Genomic DNA, 23481 nt, shown 5'->3' with positions numbered 1-23481 from the left:
GTCCTTGAGCACTTGGCCATTGCTGATCCCTGAATTACTTTTGGCTCTGGAGCTTCAGATCACACCCGCTTTGAAGGGCCTGGTTGCAGATAGCCAAATTAATTGTAAATTGGGGATTCATGCAGGTGTGTGGGATATATGAAAGCATGCAAAAGGTCAGATTGCTTATGGGAAGTGTGAAGGGTGAGATGCAAAGAGAACCAGGTCTGTGCTTTGGGAAGAACCAACAGGAAGCAGCAGTCTGTAGGAGCTGATATCCCGAAAAGACAGAGAAGGAAGGAGGCTCTTGTGAAGTGGGGAGAACTGGAAGCCCTAGAGAAGCAAAGTTCATGAAGGAAGAGTGATGAGTCAATACAGACAATTATTAAGATGAGAAGGAAAGCGTCCATTAAATTTGAAAATTCAACACTAACTGGAGATTTGATTAGAACTGGTTAATAAGGGAGTGGTAGGGCCAGAGCCAGCCTGCAGGAGTGGGCAAGTGAGGCAATGAAGACACCAAGTGAAGGAGAATTTGGCAAAACAGAGACAGAGGGAGGGCACGGGGTGAGAGAGGATTTTGCTGGTTTCTGTTTTGCTTGGCTTTGGGTGGGGTTGGGTGGTTGTGATGATATTTACTTTGCTTTCACTTCCTATTACAAGGAAGAAAAAGACAAGCCGTATTGGTAGGTAACTAAGTTCTCTGTATGGCAGTGTGGGGTTTTCTGTCACTCACTGTGATGGAGACCTGATGGCTTGTTTTAAGAACTTGTCTTGTTTCTATAGAGATGAAGACTAGGTGCCCTAAAAAGGCCAAGGAGGAGAAAATCTTGAATGAGAAATTAAGGAGAAAATTTTGAATGAGAGATTGGGGAGAATCTTGATGATGGACACAGGATGAGGGGATATGGGGAGGATGAGAAAACAGGAAAGGGATTTTGAGGGTAAGAAGACAGAATGAGGTCATCACGGAAAGAAACAGTCCTCCTGTTTCTTTCAGTCCTCCTGAAAGAAACAGGAGGACTCAGGGCCCCTCCCTCTTTGAGCCTAGAGCAGGAAGTTCAGGGAATTCCTGTGACTGGCAGCCCTCCTTTCCTTGTCACTAGGCAGCAAGGCCACCTAATGTGAAGGGAGTTGAGGATGTGATGGAGTTTGTTGAAAAATCAGAGGTTTAGCTCTTGTGGGAACTGAGAGAGAGCTGAGCAGGGATCAGGAGAAGTTTCCTTCTCATGGCTTGCCTGGCCAAGGTTAATGGTGTATGCAAGGTGTACATGTCACAAATATCCAGAATTTCCTCCATCAGTACCATCAGGATGTGGGGAGGAAGGATTTAGAGAGCAGAGGAAAGGTCAAGATTATAAGACAGGTAAGGTAAAAGACTGGGGCTAAGGGAGCTGGGTGTTTTGGCATGAGCCACTGAATTCCTTGTCCTCTTCCTGTCTGACCTGCCCTCAGCCTTTTCAAACAAAAAAGTAATGTTTTTTCTTTTATTTTATCCAGAGGTTTTGGGACATATTCTATACACTGGAAAAACAGACTTTGGATAATTATGATAATGTAGGTTCATCAGAGGTAACAAATGTACCATTCTGGTGCAGGATGCTGACAGTGGAGAGGCTATGAGCATGGGGTGGGGGGCCTATTAACAGTTTTAGGTTCACAGAAAAATTGAGCAGAAAGTACAGATAATTCCTGTATATAGGATGTACCCCTTTCCTAATTCCCTCACCATCAACATCCTGCGTTAAAGTGTTACATATATTTGTTGGTATTGATAAACATACAATGATACAGCATGACCATATAAAGTTCACAGTTTACATTAGGATTCATTATTGATGTTGAATATCCTGTGGGTTTGGGCAAATGTGTAATGACATTCCTCAACCATCATAGTATCATATAGAGTAATTTCACTGCCCTAAAATCCTCTGTGCTCTGCCTATTCACCACTTCCTTCCTCCAACTTCTGGCAATCATTGGTCTTTGTACCATCTCCATAGATTCTCAATGCAGGAACTGCCCCCAGCCCACAGGCCCCAGGCCTGCCAAGAAGTGTGCCAGTGGGCCTCCTGCCTCCACCCGCCCATCGTCCTGCCAGTCACCCCACAAATCAGCCCTGACTGCTGGCCAGGCCTAGGGACCCTACCTATGCACCAATTTCATGCATCGGGCCTCTAGATGGTTAATTCTATAACACATCATCTGTGTATGTATGTGTGTTCACCACCCCAAGTCAAGTCTCCTTCCATCACCTTTTATTCCTCTTACTCATCTTTTACCTCCTCCACCCTCCTTTCCCTATGGTAATCACCATATTGTTGTTTATAGTAATCACCATATTGTTGTTTATTTCCCCTTTGTTTAATCCTTTTACCTTTTTCAGCCAACCCCCCAACCCTCCTCCCTTCTGACAGTCTTTTTTCTGTATCCATGAGTCTGTCTCCATTTTGTTAGTTTATTTTGTTCATTAGATTTCACATACAATTGAAATCATATGGTACTTGATTTATCTAACTGGCTTATTCATTTAGCATAATACTCTCTAGGTCCATCCATGCTGTTGCAATAGGTAAGATTTCCTTATTTTTTATTTTTTACAGCATTGTAGTATTCCATCGTGTACCACAGCTTTTTATGCACTCATCTACTGATGGACACTTGGACTGCTTCCAAATCTTGGCTATTGTAAAGAATGCTACAGTGAACATAGGGGTGCATATATTCTTTTGAATTAGTGTCTTGGGTTTCTTGGGATACATACCCAGAAGTAGAATTTCTGAACTAATTTGTTTTTAATGATGAATAATACACATTGTCTGGATGTATCAAGGTTTGTTTATCTATTCACCTATGAAAGGACATCTTATTTACTTCCCAAGTTTTGATAATTACGAATAAGGCTGCTATAAACATTCATGTGCAGGATTTTGTGTGGGCATATGTTTTCACTCATTTGGCTAAATATCAAGGAGAGCAATTGCTGGATCATATGGTACAAGTATATTTAGTTTTTTAAGAAACTGCCAAATTGTTTTCCAAAGTGACAGTACCATTTTGCATTCCCACCAGCAATGAATGAGAGTTCTTATTGCCACATATCTTTATCAGCATTTGTTTTGTCAGTGTTTTGAATTTTAACCATTTTAATAGGTGTGTAGTGGTATCTCATTCTTGTTTTAATTTAGGTTTCCCTAATGACACAGATGTTGAGAATCTTTTATATGCTTACTCTAGGCCCGGTGCACAAATTCATGCATGGGGCAATGTGTGTGGGGGTGTTTAGAGACCCTCAGCAATCGGGGCCGATTGGAGCTGGCCAGCCCAGAAGAGGAACCGTGAGAGGTTGGCCAGCCATGGGAGGTTGGCTGTGGGAGTGCACTGACCACCAGGGGCAGTTCCTGCATTGAGTGTCTGCCCCCTGGTGGTTAGTGTGGTCATAGTGACTGGTCAATCAGTCTTTCAATCTACTGGTCATAATGGTTGCTTAGACTTTTATATATATAGATTTGCCATTTGTAGTCTTCTTTGATAAGATGTTTGTTCAGCTCTTTCGTCCGTTTTTAAGTTGGGTTGCTATTCTATTATTGAATTTTAAGAGTTTTTATGTATGTTGGGTAATAGTCTTTCATCAGATGTGTATTTTGTAAACATTTTCTCCCAATCTGTGCTGGGAGGTTGGCTGGAGGGTGGGGGGATGTGGGGGCAGGGGGAGGCCTGTGGGAGGTTGGCTGAGGGAGTGCACTGATCACCAGGGGGCAGCTCCTGCAATGAGTATCTGTTCACTGGTGGTCAGTGCACATCATAGGGACCAGTCATTCAGTTGCTTAGACTTTTATATTATAGGTGTTTATCACCTTTTGCTTTTCTTTAAGTTACCTATTTGACTCATTTATTACATGCTATTTTTATATACCTATCTGTGGCAGTTTAAAAATATATTCATAATTTCTATGATATGCTTCTCTACAAAATGTAGAGGCCTGTTTCTCTTGCTTTGCATGTGAGCTTTACTTAGTGAATTGCTTCTAACAAACTGAACATGGCAGAAGTGATAATGTGTGACTCTTGATACTAAGTCTAAAAGACCTCTCAGCCCCTCCCTCACCTTTCTCATGGATTGCTGCTCTGGGGAACACAGTTGCCATGTTATAAGGCCACTTAATCAGCCTTATGGACAGGTCTATGTGGGGGGAAATTCAGGGCCCCTTGCCAACAGCTATCAAGAACTGAAACCCCCTGCCAGCAGCTGTGTGAAGAGCCATAGAAAGCTGAGGCTGGAGTCCTGGGCCAGTGTGCAAGTGACTGGAGCCTCAGCCAACAGGTTGACTGCAACCTTGTCAGGCCTCTGAACCAGAACCAGTAGCTAAGCTGCTTCAGGTTCCCGACCCTCAGAATCTGTGGGCTAATAAATGTTTATTATTTTAAGTCTGTAAGTTATTATTTGGGATAATTTGCTATGCAGCAATAGTTAATGTATCTAATTTCTTCTGAGTTACCACTTTGTCATTAGATCTGCCACACTGTCTACTCTGTCAAGTCTAATTATTTTTTTCTAGGATGTCCCCTCTTTCTCAGGTCTTGCCACATAGTTGTCATCTTCCCCTTCCTGCACACTGGACTCCTGGTTCCAAGATCCCTGTTCTTCCTTTTCTTTCCCTGAAACCCATCAACAACTAACTCTTAGATAAGGTGTATGAGAGGTCAATTTTCTTAATCCTTGCATGTCTAAAATTGCTTTTAACTATTTTCATTCTTGATTGATAGTTGGCTGATTATAAGATTCAAGGCAGAAAATTGTTTTCTCCTTGAATTTTGAAGTCATTGATTATTCTTCTGTCATCCAATATACCTGCTGTCCAATACCATTTTCATTCTTGTTCTATTGAGGCTCCTTGATTTGTCCCTAGTGTTGTGGAATTTTATGATGTGACTTGTTGTATCATTCAGTGTGCTTTGCTGAAAGCCCAACTAAAACGGGACAAGTGGATTCATTACTTGCACAGTAAGAAGACCTGCAATAAGGTGGCTCTGGGGTTGATTAACTTAGTGACTGAAATACATAGTCAGGGACCCAGGTTTTCTATCTGCTCTGTCAGGGTGCATTGGTAACTCGCTTTGTGGGCAAAATATGGCAGTAGCATATATTCCAGAGGCAGAAATAGTGACTATTTCTTCCTCTGATCTAGCTAACACTTTTATTTTTTTTTTTATTTTATTTTTTTTAAATATATTTTATTGATTTTGTACAGAGAGGAAGGGAGAGAGATAGAGAGTTAGAAACATCGATGAGAGAGAGTCATCGATCAGCTGCCTCTTGCACACCCCCTACTGGGGATATGCCCGCAACCAAGGTATATGCCCTTGACCGGAATTGAACCCGGGACCTTTCAGTCCCCAAGCCAACGCTCTATCCATTGAGCCAAACCGGTCCCGGCTAGCTAACACTTTTAAATATTTCCCAGAATTAATCCTATCATTGCCAGACTTTCTCTCATGGCTCCAGGTCCAAAATAAGGTATTATAGCCATCACTAGACCAGGGGAATAAAATTAATATTATTATCTTAGAGTAATCAAGATTTACTCCCTGGAACTGAAGATGGGTGTTGGTGTTTTCCAAAAACATGGCTTTGCAAGGGAATGTGGGGATTTTAAAAATACAATCTGAATCCTGTGCCTTTGTCCTGTGGGTTTCTACCATTTTGTTCCTTTATTACTTTTTAGTAGGATTTTGAAGAGAGAGGTGGTACCATGTATGTCCAATCTGTTATCTTCATATGGAAGCATCCACCAATGCTTTTCAAACTGCGAGTTGTAACCTATAGTATGCTATGCATTTAAAAAAATGAAACAGAATATATAATGCTAGATTGCATGTATTGCAAAAGTAAGATTAAATATTGTTTCATGAAACATTTATTTAAGTTGACTGTGCATGTGTGTGCGTGCTGGATAGGGATGTAAAATGTGTTTCTTGTTAAAAGTTGCACACAAAAATGTTTGGGAAACATTACTTTAAAGAAATATCTTCTGAGTATTTTGTGCTCACCAGTACTATATTATTTTGGTTGGTTTTACAGATACGTGAAGCTAAGAGAACCTAGCAAGCACATCAAGCTTCAATGGCTATGAAAGAACAGAGGAATATGTGTAAGGGAACAGCTTCCCTCTCTCCCAGAGAAACTCAATGTTATTGTCCTATTCATTTCCTTCCGGCAAAGGAAGAAGCTGTAATTCAGAAATATGCTGATGCCTGCAAAAGGCAGCAGGCAGGGCCTGAGAGGCACATTTCTGGCCCTTAGCTTGGAGCTTGGCTAAGATCTGCCCCCTGATGGTCAGGGCTGTTCACAGAGCACCTGGAGCTCTGCTCCCAGGCAAAGCCCGCCCACTCAGCAAACATCCGTCAAAAGGCTGCATCCTCCAATGGCTGGGAGATCTCAGATGAGGAGGGATGTGGGACTGCTCCTGAGTTACACAATGTAGGAAGAACAGGTTTGTTTTGGAGGCTTATGTTCTCTCAGCTTTGCCCTTTCCAGGCAGTCGTATTCAGGAAAGCACGATGTGCATGTTTCCTCTGAGGATTTCCAGGAAGTGAAAACTTTTTTTTTTTTTTTTTTAACCAGTGTTTTTAGATCAAAATGTGTCGTGCTTGGAAGCTCTTGCCACTGTCTGGGAGAGGTCAGTTTACCTGGTACTTTAGTCCTCACCCTGGGGTACAGGGCCGGTGGGAGGAGATCTTAGCCCCAGCGTCTTCACTGGCCATAACCACCGCGGACTGCCTTCCTGCTGCCCTTCCTTGCTCTCCTCTGGTCATTCTGATGTGCCATATTTTCTGCTTTCCAGTTTTAAAATTCTTATTTAAAGAGGTTCATTGAAATATCTTTGACATGTATATATTGAAGTTGTACAGCTTGATGTTTTGATATAGTATACATGTGGAAAGATCACCTTAGTTGCCACTATGTGTGTGTATGCGTGTGGTGAGATTTCACTTTAGATTTATTCTCTTTGCAATTCCCAGGATACAATACAGTATTGTTAACTGTAGTCACCATGCACTCCCTGCATCACATCTCCACAAATTTGCTCTAGAATTTACTCATCTTGTGTAACTGAGACCCTTTGAACAACATCATCCCATTTCCCCCTCCCTTCTGCCCATGGCAACCAACATTCTACTCTCTGCTTCTATGAATTTAACTATTTTACATTCCACATATCAATGAGGTCATATAGTATCACTTCTCTATGTCTAGCTGACTTCACATAGCACGATGCTCTCCAGGTTTATCCATGTTGTCATTTTCAACATGAAGAAGTGCATTGCAACTATCAATGTGTCCAAGGTGGACTGGCTGCTTCCTGTGGCAGTACGTCCCTCTCGTTGGAAAGTGCTGGTGCTCAGTGGATGGTTTATAGGGAGACATTGGATATCTAGTTGAACAAAATGCCAGTCAGAACTTTTTATGGTTGATACTAATACTACTAACAGTAGTGGTAGCTAACACTAACTGGCTGGGTATGTGTTGCCCAATGTGTTATCTGTATTATCTTATTTAATCTTTACAGCAACACCATGAGGTACTTAACTATTATTTATTTTTAAATATATTTTATTGGTTTTTACAGAGAGGAAGGGAGAGGGATAGAGAATCAGAAACATCGATGAAAGAGAAATATCGATCAGCTGCCTCCTGCACACCCCCAACTCAACTGGGAATGTGCCTGCAACCAAGGTACATGACCTTGACCAGAATCGAACCTGTGACCCTTCATTCCGCAGGCTGACACTCTATCCACTGAGCCAAACCAGTTGGGGCCTTAACTATTATTAATATCATCTTGGCATTGAGGAAATGTACTGAGGGAGGTGAAGAATATGCCCCAAATTAGAGACAGTAAAGAATAAGGCCTCACTGGTGAATGGGACTAAAAATCTAACAGCTCAGAACAGGAGAACATTTTCTGGTATAAAATTAATGTAGACGTGGGAGGGCTGGAGGGGAGTTGGATGGTCTCCTCCGTGCGGCTGCAGACATTGAGGGCAGGAACTTGTGTGGTCTCTGCACAGAAATGGTGTAGCAGTGGGCAGACAAGAAGAGCCCCAAAGGAACAGAGAGAGTAGCTGTGTTCTTTCGCTAGGCGGAATCTGCCTTAAATAAAGAATTCAATGGGCAAATCACAACAATAATCATACCATGTAATTTTTGACTGGTGTGATAGTTTTTTGGATAATGCACAAGGAGGATTTCATGAAAACTACAAATGCCAATCTATGTTTTGAATCACAGCACCAGTAGGTTTGTTTCTGATGCCTGCCTGATCGGAAAGAAATGGTCCCAGGCCTTCACCGTGCCCAGTAACAACAGCCAGTATTCTTTGCTTCTCCATATTTAAAAAGAAAAACAGAAAGACTTGGCATTCGTTTACATTTTATCCAGTTTTTAAATTGTCCTCAGTGGGAAATTCAGTCTGAATACCTAGCCCAACACTGTTGGAAACTGGAAGCCCTCCCAACAACGTGAAGTTCCCCATTCAGTTCCAAGTGCGTTCTATTCTCGATGGTGAGTGTTACTTCTATAATTAGCATGTCCCCACTTTAGAAGCTCCTAGTCCTTCCCACTTGGAAGGAGGAGGGAAGAGGAAGGCCCAGAGGCAGACCCTGGTGGCTGAGCAGGCAGAACTGGGGTGCTCAGAGCGTCTGGTGCCAACAGACTTGCTAGCCTACCTGCTCAGGCCCTGCACCTGGTTTTTTCATCGGCAGAGTCTGAGAATGGAATACATGCGAATGACCCTCAGCGAACAGTAATCGCTCCATAAAGAAACAGCAGCACCCCGAGCCACAGCGCTATGCAGTGCAGGGCCCCGCTGCTGTTTGAGGCCAGGGCAGGCCTCAGGCAGGAGAAGAGAGTAAGAACCCTGGGGCCTGTGCATGTGGTGGTAGCTCCAGGCTGGGAATCTGGTCATTTGCCACCTTCTGCTTCACACTTGAATCTTCCCAGGACTTTGGGGTTGGGTCTTCCCACCCCATGGCATCCTGAATCAGAGCTGTCCCGGAGAACTTATGGGAAAACATGAAAAATAAGATTGCAGGGGTCCGCTTTGGTCCCTGCCTCTTGGGAGCTGGACTGCGCATGGCCCACTCCACTGCTCCAGGTTTTCCTTTTCAGTGTGCCTAAGCCCTCTTCTGAGGTGAGCTGCCTGGGTGAATCAGAAAAGGTGTGCTGTGGGAGGAGGGACAAAGGCCAGTCCGTGTTGCCAGGAGACCTTTGAGATGCAGAGCCGCTCTTGCAAGGGACGCCCAAGAGGCAGCTCTCGAATTTGTCCCGTGGAAGGATGCCACGTTCTTACCTCTCTGGCAAGGCCCAGGTTGCAAGCTGGGAGTGTGATACACATCTGTTCAGAGCCAAGCACTGGGCTCAGAACTGGGTCACCTCATAGACAGGCAAAGATGATCTATTCTGATTGGTGGAATCAGATTTCGTCCTTCCTTGTAAAACCCAGCCGTGCCCCCAGCGTCTGCCAGCATCAAGGTGCTCCTTTGTCCTCTCGCTCCAGAGGCTGAAGAGTGAAGTGACACAAAGGGCACAGTGCCTGCCTGAAGTCTCCCACACCCGTTTCTGTTCGGGACTCTGGGCACTCACCCTGCCTTCCTTGCCCAGAGGCCCTGGAGCCATCAAACTTGTTTAAGGGGGCCGGAGGTGTGGCTTCTCTCCGGAGCCTGTGTCTCCACAGTTCCTATCCCTGGCTTGTGCTGGGACACGCAGCCTGGCTTTCCCAAGAGCAGTGTTTCTCTGGCACAGCCAGGGCTGGGAGGGAGGTTTCTGTCTCCCGCCCTCCCCTCTGCCTCTCTGACTTGTTTTTCTGTGGCAGCCAGTGCCTGTGCTCCAACTGAGAAAGGAGGCTGCTGAGCTAAGAGTGAGCCCATGCTGCCCTCTAATGGCCCCTGCCTTCTGACTTTCCAGGCCTTCTGGGAACAGATGCCTAGGCCCTCATGGAAGGTCCTCAGCAAGATTCCCTGAGGAAGCTGGTCCTTTCCCCAAAGCAGCCCTGACTCTTCATGGGGATAGAGCAGGGTAAGGGGAAGGTGTCAAAGTCACACAGCTTTGGTGTGTCTGCCTTTGGAGAAATGGCCCAAGGTCTCCCTACCAGGCGCAAAGTAACTAGATGCTCTTTGGACCCACCTATCCCATTGTTCATCCATCCCACCTGCTCCCTGGCAGCTCCTTGCTGGGTCCAGAGAGAGGAGCACAGTGTTGGCAACTGTGCACACGAAGGGGCTTCCTTCCCCTGGTCAGAGGGGCATAAGGGTGAGGTAGGTGTGGGGGTAAAAGCTGCTGACACACCCTTCAGACTTTCCAGTTAACACCACAAGAACCAACTCAAAAGCCAAAAGGAGAGGGAGAAAGCAGGCAAATCTGTTGACATAACATCTGTTGAGTTAATGTTTGAAGAACCTGAAGAAATGGTTTGGACATGGTCCAGTTCTGTTTCGAGGGGAATGCAGGGCTTAATCAAGGCACAAAGTTCACAGGTGTGGGAGGAAGAAATGGGAAACATTATGTTTTGGTAGCTGGACAGCTTTCCTCCAGAAGTGATGGAACCAGGCTAAGAGAGGGACTTGTGTTTTTCTCCAGTAAGCTCCAATCTGGCCAAAGCCAAGCATGCTACCAGCTCTGCAGGAGCAAGGTGGAAGTTTGTATTCACAAGTTCAGAAAGTTTCTAGAGTGAAACTGGTCTTAGTGGGAAAAGACTTGGTGTAAAACAGCTCAGATCTGGCCTTCAGCTTTTCTTAAACTGGGGTTGCTGGTCACAGAGGTGAATGCGCTGGTTCCTGGGGAGTTGGGGGAGCTGCTTGGTGGGTGGCAAACTGTTGTTCTCCTTGGCCCCGTGGGGGTGATGGAGAGCAGAGAGCAGCAGAGAAAGAGGGTTGGGGTTGAGTTAATGAGCCTGCTGTTCATGTAAGGGTTGAGCAACTAGACCATTTTTAGTATGGTCACTCCTTGTAGAAATGGAAGAGAAGCATTTTTAATTTTTAATTTTATTTTATTTGGATCTCCGGCAGTAGAAACCTCATCATTAGGAAATAAATCTTTCCCCACTGAACTTTAAAGAATGGAGTTATTTATTCTTTCTCAAAATCTTGAGCAAGTTCTGAAAAAATAAAATAAAATAGATAATAAAACAGTTAATTCTCTTTTGATAAACTGACCCGGAATTGTGGCCTGGTGTGTCTGTGGGTGCCTGATGGTGCTTGCTCAGCCGGTGTGGGCTGTAGCGCCCCCGGCAGAGCAGCCCTGTATGTGTCCTCTCCTCTCCAGCCCCTTCCTCCTTCTGTAACCTGTACTCCGTCCAGTTCCAGCTCTGGAGAGAGAAGTGTTTCTCCTGTTGAACTGCACGCACCTGCTCCCTGGTTTTATTTGGATAAAACAAGGTAAACAGAGGGCCCCGGGCTTATATGTGATATTTAAAACAAAAGGGTGTGATCAGAGGACCTCTAAGAGCCTTTAAGTCCCTGGCGTCCTGTGACTTCCTGTTAATATTCTAGCAGTGGTTAGAGGAAGCCAGTGAGATCTGGACATCCAAGCCCTGGGGCAGGGGGTTTGGGGTGGGGGGGCGTGTGCCTGAAGCACTCCACAGCAGCACCTCCACTTCTCAGGCTGTGCACATAAGCACGCGGCTCTGGTGCACCTGCTGCAGCAATCGTCAGGAGGCCAAACCCAGGCGAGTTCTTCACCTAGCCTCAGTGTGCTCCTTGCTGAGTGAAGAAGTGAGCATCAGATTATAGGAGCTCAGTACTCAGCATCTTCAGTATTAGCATCTTGTAAGATACCAATGGTATTATTTTTTAAAAGGCTGGATTAAAAGGACCAGAAGGACATGAAATGTAGAGGCTGTGAGCTCTATATGTCTCCTCTGGCTTGTGGTCAGATAAGGGCAGGAATTTGGAATAAAAGTAGAAATAAAAGCTGTGGGAGAAAGATGAGAGAGCAGAGAGCGGAGAGTCGGGACCTCTCCTGAAGAAACCAGATTTCCGTGTGAACAGTGTGGGGAGCAGCCATCCTGGCCGCCTGAGAAAACCCGTGGAGAAACCTGAGTAGCCAGCTCTGAGGGATCCAGCAGAGAAGAAAAGCTGAGGACTGAGGACCAGGCTGCATCTGAATACCTACAGGGAGAAGTTTTGGCTGGGAGCGAAAGGGGATGGGCGGGGTGGCGGCAAAAACTGGGAACTAGTCCAAAGCTACCAGTCTGCCAGGCGAGGGGAACTGGGAGCAGCAGCCCGTTAAGTACCTGATTAATGAGTAAGCTGCTGGCTGGTTTAGGTAAGGGCGCACCTGTGATTCCCTAATCCCTACAAAGCTCCACCGTGAACTCCCCACACTCTCTCTGAGCCTGGATTGTGCTGAGGCCCTTGTAGGAAGGGACTCCTGGAAGAGTTTTTCTTCTTTACGTCTTTTTTCATCACTATTTATCCCCCACACCCTCCTCCACTCCTCCTCCTGCCCCCACAATCACCACATTGTTGTCTGTGTCCATGAGTTCCTTCTCCTTTCTTTTTTTGCTCAGTCCTCCACCTCCCTCCCTGCCCCTACACACGCCCTCCAGTCCCCTCCACCACCAGAGCTGTGTTTTGTTTTGTTTTGTTTTTTAAATCTGACATTTTTGGCCTTTAACAGAAGTGGCAATAAAAACAAAACTAGAAGTTGCTTCATATACTTGGAAGCTCTAGAAGCTAATGTGGAGCAAAATGTGAGCAAAAGTTAGCAGTGCTACGTATGATATAGACTTGAGGTTATCTTTCATCCTGTGGCCCTTCTTGTACAGTTGGGTCTACATTTTTGCTGATAATTTTTTAAACTTTTAAGTATAACATACATTCAGAATAGTGCTCAACAGAACGGAATGCCGGTCTGTGCCCCTTTCCCAGCATCAGCCCGCACTGCGAATCATAGTTTAATTTTGTCTGTTTCTTTCTTTTTCTCCCCTTTAAATTTTTTAAATTTTTATTTGTGATAAAACGTGCAAAACATAACATTATAATCTTAATCATTTTTAAGTGTACAGCTCAGTGGCATTAAATACATTCATACTGTGTGCAACCATCACCATCTTCAGCCACAGAACTTGTCATTTTGCAAAACAGACACTCTGTTCCCTTTAAACACTAACTCCTCATCTCCACCCCATGGCTCCCCCTCCCCCCTTCTACCCAGCCTTGGGCAACCACCATTCTGGTTCTGGCTCTATGAACTTGACTGCTCTAGGTGCCTCATAAAAAAAGAATCAAACAGTGCTTGTCCTTTTGTGGCTGGCTTAGTCACTTAGTAAATCTTCCTCAAGAATATATGACAATTTGTTTATCTGTTCATCCATAGACATACAACTTGGGTTGCTTCCAATGTGTGGCTATCGTGAATAATGCTGCTATGAACATGGAGGTACAAATATCTCTTCAAGACCCTATTTTCAGTTCCTATGGGTATTTATACCCAGAAATGGAGCTGCTGGGTCATGTGGTAGTTCTATTTTTAATATTTTGAGGAATCTCTATATTATCTTTCACAGTTTGCCTTTTTCTTTTTAAATTTAATATACATGGAACCATTCAGTACACAATCTTTTCAATCTTTTGTTTTTTTCCATTCATCTTGTGTTTATAAAACTCAATTTTTGTTGGTAAAATTTTTAACATGCATCCAGTATTATAAGGATCTTAAATGTATTTAAGTTTTAACTAGCTTTTGTTTAGAAGTTCTAGTGAGTTTTGTGCTGTAGTGTGTCCTCTCTTGGGGAAGGTGGCATGAGGTGGAGTGGTGGCCACTGAATAGCAAGAGTTTGCTAAGAGGGTTGCCCTGCCCTGGGGCCAGCGGCACATGACCCTGAGGAGCTGGCCCATCTCCTGACATGCACAGGACACATTTTTGTGGAGTCAGGGGTCCTGGGTTTGAGTCTGACAGCAGAAATGTGATAGCAAATTGCCTGACCCCACAGAGACTCACTTTCTCCACTGGTGGAAAAAGCGGAATTTATAGGTTCAGTTGTGTCTGCTGTATTTTTTTTTATTTTTTATTTTTTTAAAATACTATATTTTATTGATATTTCACAGAGAGGAGGAAGGGAGAGAGATAGAGAGCTAGAAACATTGATGAGAGAGAAACATCGACCAGCTGCCTCTTGCACACCCCCTACCGGGGATGTGCCTGCAACCAACGTACATGCCCCTGACCGGAATCGAACCTGGGACCTTTCAGTCACAGACCGACACTCTACCAGTGAGCCAAACCGGTTTCGGCTGCTGTATTTTTAAAAATACATATATTTTATTGATTTTTTTACAGAGAGGAAGAGAGAGGGATAGAGAGTTAGAAACATCGATGAGAGAGAATCATCAATCAGCTGCCTCTTGCACACCCCCTACTGGGGACGTGCCCGCAACCAAGATATATGCCCTTGACCGGAATCGAACCCGGGATCTTTCAGTCCGCAGACTGACGGACGCTCTATCCACTGAGCCAAACCGGTTTGGCTCTACTCCCAGGTCAGGTCTCTGAGCTCCTTATCGTGCTGGGAGGTTTGTGGTACAGAACTGAAAGCATTTGCCTGAATCCACACTGCCTGTGAATTTTGTTCTGAAAGCTCACAATCCTTAGGAGACTGCGCTAACTGGTGCTCAGAGGAAGGGGTCTGTGTGCCTGGGAAGTGGGGTGTTGTGTGTGTTATGGGGATTGGAGGCTGGGACTTTCTGTTTTGTTTGTGTGCTTGTTTGTGTTCAGTGAGGAGCAGGCTGCAGCGTAGGGGGGTGCTTCCTGTGGCTAACAAAGAGCCGATGCTGGAAATTTCAGAAGGAGTCCTAAGAATGTGAGGCCTGTCCCAAACTTAAAGATGGTGGCCAAGCCCAGGAAGGGAATGGCTGCTGGCAACCAAGGAGCAGCATGCAGACGTCTGCAGGGGACCATGCCAGGGATAACCAGGGCTGCTGAAGACCAGATGGGCCACCTCGAATCTTCTTCTTTGCTTATGACTCTGGGCCTTCGCCTTTTGAACAACTGCAGAAACTGGGGTGAAAAGTGATAGTGGCAAACAGGGCTAAGGTCAAATTAATTTGATTTAACAAAAATGACATGAATGTTTTTATAACCTGAGCATATGGAGCAAAATTCCTATTGACCACAAATAGAGAAGATGGGGACATCCTGGTGCCCAGTTAATGTGATGACTGTGGGGATGGAGTGGTAATGTGTGTGGAAGGCACTTAGCAAGTCCTGAATCAGCTCCAGTGAGGACCCGGCTCCCCTGGCAGGGGAGAGCATGCAGGCCCAGGCTCTCCTAAGGGTGGGTGGGAGTGGTTTCCCCAGGAGGCAGGCTTCCCTGGGCGGCTGTGTGGGGAGTCCAGGTCTGTAGCATCCATCAACCGACTGGAGCAGGATGTTGACACTTGGGGCTACTTCCTTGGGGGGATGGAGCAGGGTGTTGCCTCCAAATGCTGACCCTGCAGATTTGCTTAGTTTACCACAAAGAGCAGAGACTCAGACTCATCTCAGGGTGAGCACAGGAGATTGTGACAGGATTGCGTGTTCATGCTCTGCCATGCCTCAGCTGTCCGTTCCATCACGACAACAGATTGTGCTGGAAAATGATTGCTTTGCTCCGGAGGTGCTAAGCCATTCCCAGAGAACTGGCTGACCTGAGCGGGAAGAACCTTAGCCAGTGGCATCTACCTTAGACCTGCACTGACCAACAGAAACCTAATGCCCACAAGTTGAGCAACATGTGCTACTTCAATGATTTAGTAGCCACACTGTAAAAAGCAAAAAGAAGGAGGTGAAATTAACTCCTGTGATTTATTTTATGTAACCCAATATATTAAAAATACTATAATATATATCAACTAGAGGCCCAGTGCATGAAATTCGTGCACTGGTAGGGTCCCTAGCCACTGCGGTCTGCTGGCTGGGAACTCCCTCCCTTTCCCCAGCCCTGCCCACCCCCTGGTCAAACTCCCAGAAGAACTCCAGTCAAGGAGACAATTTGCATACTATGCTTTTATTATATAGGACATGAAATGATATTAATATAAAATATTCACGAGATATTTTTTCTTTTTTTTTCTTTAAGTGCTCAAAATCCAACACATGTTTATTCTTCCAGCATGTCCATTTATCCCAGTGATGTTCATGTTCTGTGACCACACACGGCCCTGGGTTAGACATGCAGATTATACCACTGGTGCTCAGTTGGGGGCATCCTTCCCATCCACCACAGGGCATTCACCAATGTCTGCACATATAAATTTTTATATATATACTAGAGGCCTGGTGCACAAGATTTGTGCACTGGTGGGGGAGTGTCCCTCAGCTCAGCCTGCACCCTCTTGAACTCCAGGAGCCCTCAGGGTATGACTGACTGATGGCTTAGATCCACTCCCACAAAGCCAGTAGTTGGACATCCTTAGCGCTGCCATGGAGGCAGGGGAAGCTCCCACCACCTCTGCTATGCTCACCAGCTGTGAGTCTGGCTTCTGGCTGAGTGGCGCTCCCCCTGTGGGAGCACACTGACCACCAGGGGGCAGCTCCTGCCTTAAGCATCTGCCCCCTGGTAGTCAGTGCACGTCATAGCAACCAGTTGTTCTGCTGTTTGGTCAATTTGCATATTACTCTTTTATTATATAGGATTTTTATTGATTTCAGAGAGGAAAGGAGAGCTAGAGATAGATATCAATGAGAGAGAATCATCGACTGGCTGCCTCCTGCATGCCCCCACTGGAGATTGAACCTGCAACCCGGGCATGTGCCCTTGACTGGAATCGAACATAGGAGGAACCCATCAGTCTGTAGGCTGATGCTCTATCCATTGAGTCAAAACAGCTAGGATGCAGATATTTTTGATGGTCATAACTGGAAGGCATACTGTTGACATCTAGTAAGTAGAAACTGGGGTTGCTAAACGTCCTACAATGCACAGGACGGCCCCACAGCAAGGAATTATGTCCCAAGATGTCAATAGTGCTGAGGTTGAGAAAACCTAGTCTAGACCAGTCACCCCTCTTCCCCCTTTTTTCACAGAGGTGGGAGTGAGCCAGCCACTGACAGGACAGGTGCTGACACCCATGTCTCCTGAGTGTAGCCCTAAGGCACTTCCCTACATCACCCATGGCCTCCTTCAGGCAGGTGACAGTAGCAGGTGTTCCCAACCCTTCCTCCAGCACAGCTCTGTAGATGATAGAAGTGACAGCACACAAGCCACAGGCAAGACACCAAACTCCAACAAAGTTCCACAGCACAAAAGTTTCTTTTGTGTTACATGGAAATTTAGGGAAAATTCATACACTTGTCAGAACCTGAAGACTAGCCCGAGAGACAAAGGAAATGCTGAAGCCAGCGAGAATTCTGCAGCTGACACGGGGCCAGCTTGAACCGGACCTTCAAAGCTCGGGTGTCAGAGGGGAGCATCTCCCAAGGAGATTGGGTTTCTTACTCAACTACCAGAGGACCAGGAACCACTTTCTGCATGTCCATTTAAATGCTTACTCTCATCAATCAACAAAAAGTACTTTCCAGTTACTGGAAGCCACAGCTCGAAGTACAATGACCTCTCTTGGTCTCCTTAGGGGTCTTTCAGAAACACTCCCCTCTTCCCCCCAACCTCTCCCAGCTATACAAATACGAACTTCTTGATCTGTTTGTAAAAGCTGGTAGTAGAATGAGTGAATGGATGAATGAATGGATTGCACAGAACAGCTTCAGAAGCACACAAGCTTTCTGTTTATTTTTGTGTTAACTACCCTGTTTCTCCATGCTTGATCTTTGGCATCCCTGCTGGTGCTGCTTTCTGCATCCATCTCCATTCTGCATCCCATGCTTGGGGATGGCCTGATTCCACCTTGGGAAGGAATGCTGAGAGAGCTCCCTGCACGCCTCCCTTCCCAGCCATGGGCCTGGCCTTTGGGGCTCCCTATAAAAAAGCCTCCTTTCTCTGTATCTCATGCTAGGAGACACTCAGACCTCACTTCCTGCATCTGTGGCCTCTGGCTCTCCTTGGGCCTCTCCAACCTCATGGGGAGAAGGTGCCCTTTGTGCAGGTTACTGCGGACCAGGGGTTGAGGCAGACTCTACACCTGTGGTACACCTGCCCGCTGACAAACCACAAGGAGCCATTGTTTGCTCAACTCATGTTTTATGTGGAGCCTCTGGCTTGTTTTTGCCTACCTTTATGTGTTTCACTGCCCGTCAACTTAGCAGAAGATGAGGAAGCAGATCTCAAATTGGCTTCAGTCATTGTGTCGTTCGCACATGCTAAGATCGAATAAGAAAGAAGCTTAGAGTTGTTTAAAAATGAGGTTGGTGGAGAAGCTGTGTGCTCACACACATGGCCCCTTCCTATCCCTGTCTGTTTAGACATGGCTGACCCCTGGTACTCTGGCCCCAAAGGGGCACAGTTATCAAAGGTCGGAATGACACTTGGGAATTCCCAGGACTCTGACCCATAGCTGCAGCCTGGCCTTTCTCCCTCCGTGGCCCCTATTGTTTTCATCAGGAGGAGGCTGAGAGGTCTCTGACTCCACTGAGTGCGTTGGGTGTCCTGTCATCAGGCTCCAGGACAGCTGTCCAAGCTCTGGGACTTGGAAAACAATGCCTTACACTGAGAACTAGGGCTTGACCTGGAATGAAGGGTGAGCATATTACTTGGAGATCGATCAGCCACTTACTGACCACTAGCTGCAGGGATGTGGCAAGAAACTCCCCGCTCCCCTCCTAGGTCTTCCGGCTGATCTAACAATTAAACTGACACGAGGCAGAGTCATAAGAGAAGAGAACCAAATTCAATTACATGTGGATGGATGGGAACCCTGCATACAAGAGAGGTTCAGAGACAGAAAGGGAAGCTGGTGTACACCTGGCATTCTGAGCTAAGGAGAGGTAAGGCACCTTGGGGCTTCAGAGGGGAGGAAGGTCATGGCAGGACGATCAGAAGAGCAGATGCTCGGTAATTAGAAGTTTGCCCTGCCCTATAGGGAGGTCATAAAAAGTTATCTCTGGTGATAATTCTTTTAAGAGCAAGGCCCAACATTTAAATTCTTTCAGGGAGAGGCAAAAGTTTCTCATGAGCTTACATGGTCTCAATTGTCTGCAGCTGAAGATAAATCACCTGCCCAAGTGGCACACCTGGGGAAGGCCTGCTCTGACCCTTCAGGGACAAATTCCTGGCCATACCAAGGGCTAGCTTCAAGGACGAGACACTGCACCAGCTCCTGGGGTGGTGCGGCTGCCCATGTGCTCACACAGCTGGTGCCACCACGGAGAGGAGGCCATTCTGTGCACAAATCAAGTCTGGATTAAACCCTTTCTAGACACTGAGAGCTGCTCTTCTCAGAGACATAAAGGATGGATTTTGAAAACAATTTCTTTCCTCTTTCTCATCTCCTCATTATTTTATTTACTTTAGATAATACACACAATGTCTTTCTTAAATGAGATGAAGTCCAGAATCTAGGCATCTGTCTTAAGCACAAAGTGTTTCTCCAACTCATTCTTGAGAACGCTGCTCCGTTTTGATTGCCTCCTGGCTCTTGTTGGCTGGAGTGCAGCCCTGTGTGGAGGGGTGGCTGCTCTTTTGCCCTTAGCATCTCTGGGGCAGCTGGGCCGGGGCAGGAAGTGGCAGACAGAGGATGGTTCCCTGCTGCTGTGCAGCTGTTGGCAGCCCACCTCCCCACACAGGCAGCTCTTGTAGCTCGCTGGTTGCATGCCATTATGCAACATGGCCTGGTGTTGCAGACAAATGCCAGGGCCAATGCAAATCCCATAATACAAACACTAACATTAACAGGAGAACGTGTTTACTTTGCTTCGAGGTCCTGGTTTCATGCTCGTATTTGCTGACCCGGCACATTATTTTAGCCGAGTCTTAATGAAAACATTTTTGGACAGGGATGAGGGTCATAGGAGCTTTAATTAAACTGGTTTCAGAGTGTCATTGACCCAGGTTCTCAGTGGGACACAGCGCTTATTCTGCTGGATATGGAGTGGCTGTTTACTTCTGTGAGTGAACATGAGGAAGTTATTGGCAAAAGAATGTCACGTTTTTACTCTTTCTGCTCCATCTGCTGGATCTGCTGCTTTATTTTTAGTTTAAGAGACAGCACGATGTTCTGGTGGAGGGTAAGTTCCCAGGAGAGCCATTTTCAGAGGAAGAATATGGGGCCATTGGCACAAGGAAACCTTATGTTCTAACTGCAGTTATTTTTCTTTGCTTTTTTTCCTATTGTGGCTTGAAAAATTCAGAAGGCTTTAGGAAGACAGGCAGTTTGCTTTCATTGTACACGAATGGATATCAGAACCGTCTGCTAGCTCATCTGTGTTGGAGAACTGTGAGGCCAAACAGAGCCGCAGAAACTGCTCGCGCTCTGCAGTAACTCTGCCGAAGCAGCCGCCGCCGGAGGCCCCCTTGGAACAGCGTTCGTTGAATCCTGGCACTTGCAGAGGTTACTGCAAGTCATTAACGACCACTTTTGCACGCCTCGCAGCATCTCCCAAAAAGAAAACACACTCAGACGTTGGTCTGGCCTTTCTCTCTGTGTAGTTTCCAGTCCCTGTGTTGCTGTCCTTTTGCTTCCTCTGGGGGGCTGAGCAGAGCAGCCTTGATTTGGGCAGCAGCAGGGAGCCTGGCATGGAGGCCTAATCACCAAAGCGCTTCTGAAGGAAGCGGCCAGGGGGTACAACCTGGCTGGAATTTCCTCTCTGTCAGCCTACCCGGCTGCCATCATCCCTCAGATTGCTCTTCTTGTCACTTACCTCATTTCCAAACATAGAACTACATTCACTTCATCAAAGGGCTGTGCTTGGGGCAGGCACATGCTAGTAAGACCACCTCCCCTTGCATCCCCCGCCCCCATGCAATCAGGAGCCTCACTCCCTGATCTCTCAGGGGGGCTGCCTTCTCTGCTTTGCCCTACTTCACAGAGCATGCCCCTCTCCCCCTCCTGCCTCCCCTGATCTGCGATGCATTGGGAAAGCCAGCAGCCTGTTTGCCTTTCTCTTTCAACATTCCCACATTTATCAGAAACAGAAGAGTTCACATGGACATGCAGCTCCTGCCTGAGCCCAAGGAATGAAAGAAGGAGGACTTCAGTGCCCCCAAGAGGTGACACAAGTTGAAAACTGAATTAGGTGCAATAAAAGGTTCAGATTGATTCATACGTGACCAACTTACAAAATTTTCAGTGGGACCCAGGAATTCTGTGTAAGTCTCTGCTATGGACAAAGCGGGCAGAGGATGAAGCAGATAGGGTCCTTGTGTCCAAAGACCTGAGGGTCCAGGAAGGAGATGGGATGTGTGCCCATGTGGCTGGCAGGTGAGAGATCCCTGATGAGACCAGCCTGCCTGCTCCCCTGGGTTCCAGGCCTTTCTCAGCATGAGAAAGGACAGCAGATCCTGTGGTCTTAAAGAGTAATGAATAAGTTTACTACAAAATTCTTGAGAAGGCAGTGAAGGGTGAGGGATTGGGCATTACATGGTCCAACACAGGGAAGACTCTGGGAAAAGGAACCCCTCACCCATGTACCCGGCATGTTACAGGTTCCTGGTGATGGGCAAAACTCTCTCCCCTCTTAGTGGCAAGTCTCCTGCTCTTTGGCCACCTCACCCCTCCATCACCTTTGCCAACCTTTCATTACATTTCTTCACGCTCAGCCCCACAAATGCTTTCTTTACTTCTCTGCCTGGCTGCCTTCAACAGGCTTTTTCCTGTTGGCACCTTCGGTTCTCTCACAGATTCTTTTCTACCACTTCACACCTCAACAGTTGGGAGCTCTGTGGGCAGAGCAGACAAAGGGGCCTCCTTCCTGACAGTGCTGGACTTGACCTGAGCCCTGTGCTCAGAACAGTGAAGGTTAATCCCTCCCAAAAGTGTGTAGTTTGTCTGCTCCTTCCTGTAAATGTCCAGACAAAACAACTACTGGGACACTCGAATCTTCGGATTTAGGTTGCTCTCTGTGCTGCAATAGCCTGAGTAAAATCAATGCCCTTACCTGTTGTTTTTTGATAGTTTGGTTCTGTGTTTGGATGGAGCTGGAAGCATCTGGACCCCAGGTGCTGGGGCCCCTCCAGTCTGCTGTGCTCCTTGCTGGGCTGGCACTCCCACGATGAGTCTGTGCTTGGCCATCTGTCCATGGTAACATGGGAAGGACTTGATCTTGATGCTGTTTGAACATTTTTTAGGTTGGGCTTTGTTGCTAGCTCCTGTTCGGTTCACTATGAGAAACTTTCAATTCACATCTCATCCCTGAAAGGGAACAGAACTTGTCACTCCAGATGTGTCTCTTTGAAATAAGGATTATTTTTAGGCTGATTGTTTTTAAGAGTGTGGAGAGCAGCTACAGTGTTTGGACAGGTTTAAGCCTCAGACTAATGAGAGGGCACAGTCCTCTCACTGCCACGTGGAAGTCCCAGCTTGGAGAGCAGAGCCCTCCCAGCACAGTTATAGCCAACATCTGTAGTTGTGAGCTTGAATCCATGGTCCAAACATGTGGCCCCATGTGTCTGAGTGATGTGGGCTTGATAGAGTTCAGGTGCATGTAATTGAGTAGGAACGGAACTCATGAGAATGTTGTAAACATCTTCACTGCGCCCTTACTTTGCCTGGTGGAACCTGGCTACAAAATAAAGACACAGTTTGTATTCTATGGCACTGTCACAGGCTCTCCATCAGAGAGGACAGCATCCCACCGAGACCCAGCTTTCATTCTCTTGTCTGTCTTTTCTCAATCCTTCACCACCCCACTCAGGGTCACTGAACCTGGCTGAGCTGGCACAGCACATAAGGCGCCCTGGGGCAGAGTATGCCATGGCTGTGCCAACCCGCCACATAAGAGACAACAGGCATAGGAAAAGCCTAAAAATTGAGTATAAGATGCTATTTTGTAAGAGATTTACATTTATGGAGAAAAATATGCATTTATGAGGGTGTCTCCCTCTCTGTGCCAGGAAGAGGGGGATGACCAACTCCCTACAAACTTTTATCAATGCAGAAGGCAAGGACTTAAATCTGGGTAAATCATACCTGTGCTTTTCCTGGTAAACTCCCATATCTAACCCCCCTCTCCACTCACATTTTTAAAAAAATATATATTTTTTATTGATTTCAGAGAGTAAGATTCAGGGAGAGAGAGATAGAAGCATCAATGATGAGAGACTATCATTGATTGGCTGCCTCCTACATGCCCCACAATGGGGATCAAGCCTGCAACTCAGTCATGTGCCCTGACCTGGAATCAAACTGTGACCTCCTGGTTTATAGGTCAATGGTCAACTACTAAACCACACTGGCTGGGCTCCACTCATATTTTTTTGTCTTTAGCTGAAGTAGTATTTAAGGTAGTGGCTTCTGCCATATCTGGGAGTTACTCAGTTTTCATGGGTCACTCCCATGTATACAGAAGGCATCATGTCATTAAACTTCCATTTGTTTTTCTTTCCTGCTAATCTGTCTTTTATTACAGGGTGG

This window comes from Pipistrellus kuhlii, unplaced genomic scaffold (genome assembly GCF_014108245.1).
Source record: "Pipistrellus kuhlii isolate mPipKuh1 unplaced genomic scaffold, mPipKuh1.p scaffold_m20_p_2, whole genome shotgun sequence".
Classification (NCBI taxonomy): domain Eukaryota; kingdom Metazoa; phylum Chordata; class Mammalia; order Chiroptera; family Vespertilionidae; genus Pipistrellus; species Pipistrellus kuhlii.
The sequence above is the reverse complement of the archived record's forward strand: the minus strand, read 5'-3'. Positions refer to the sequence as shown.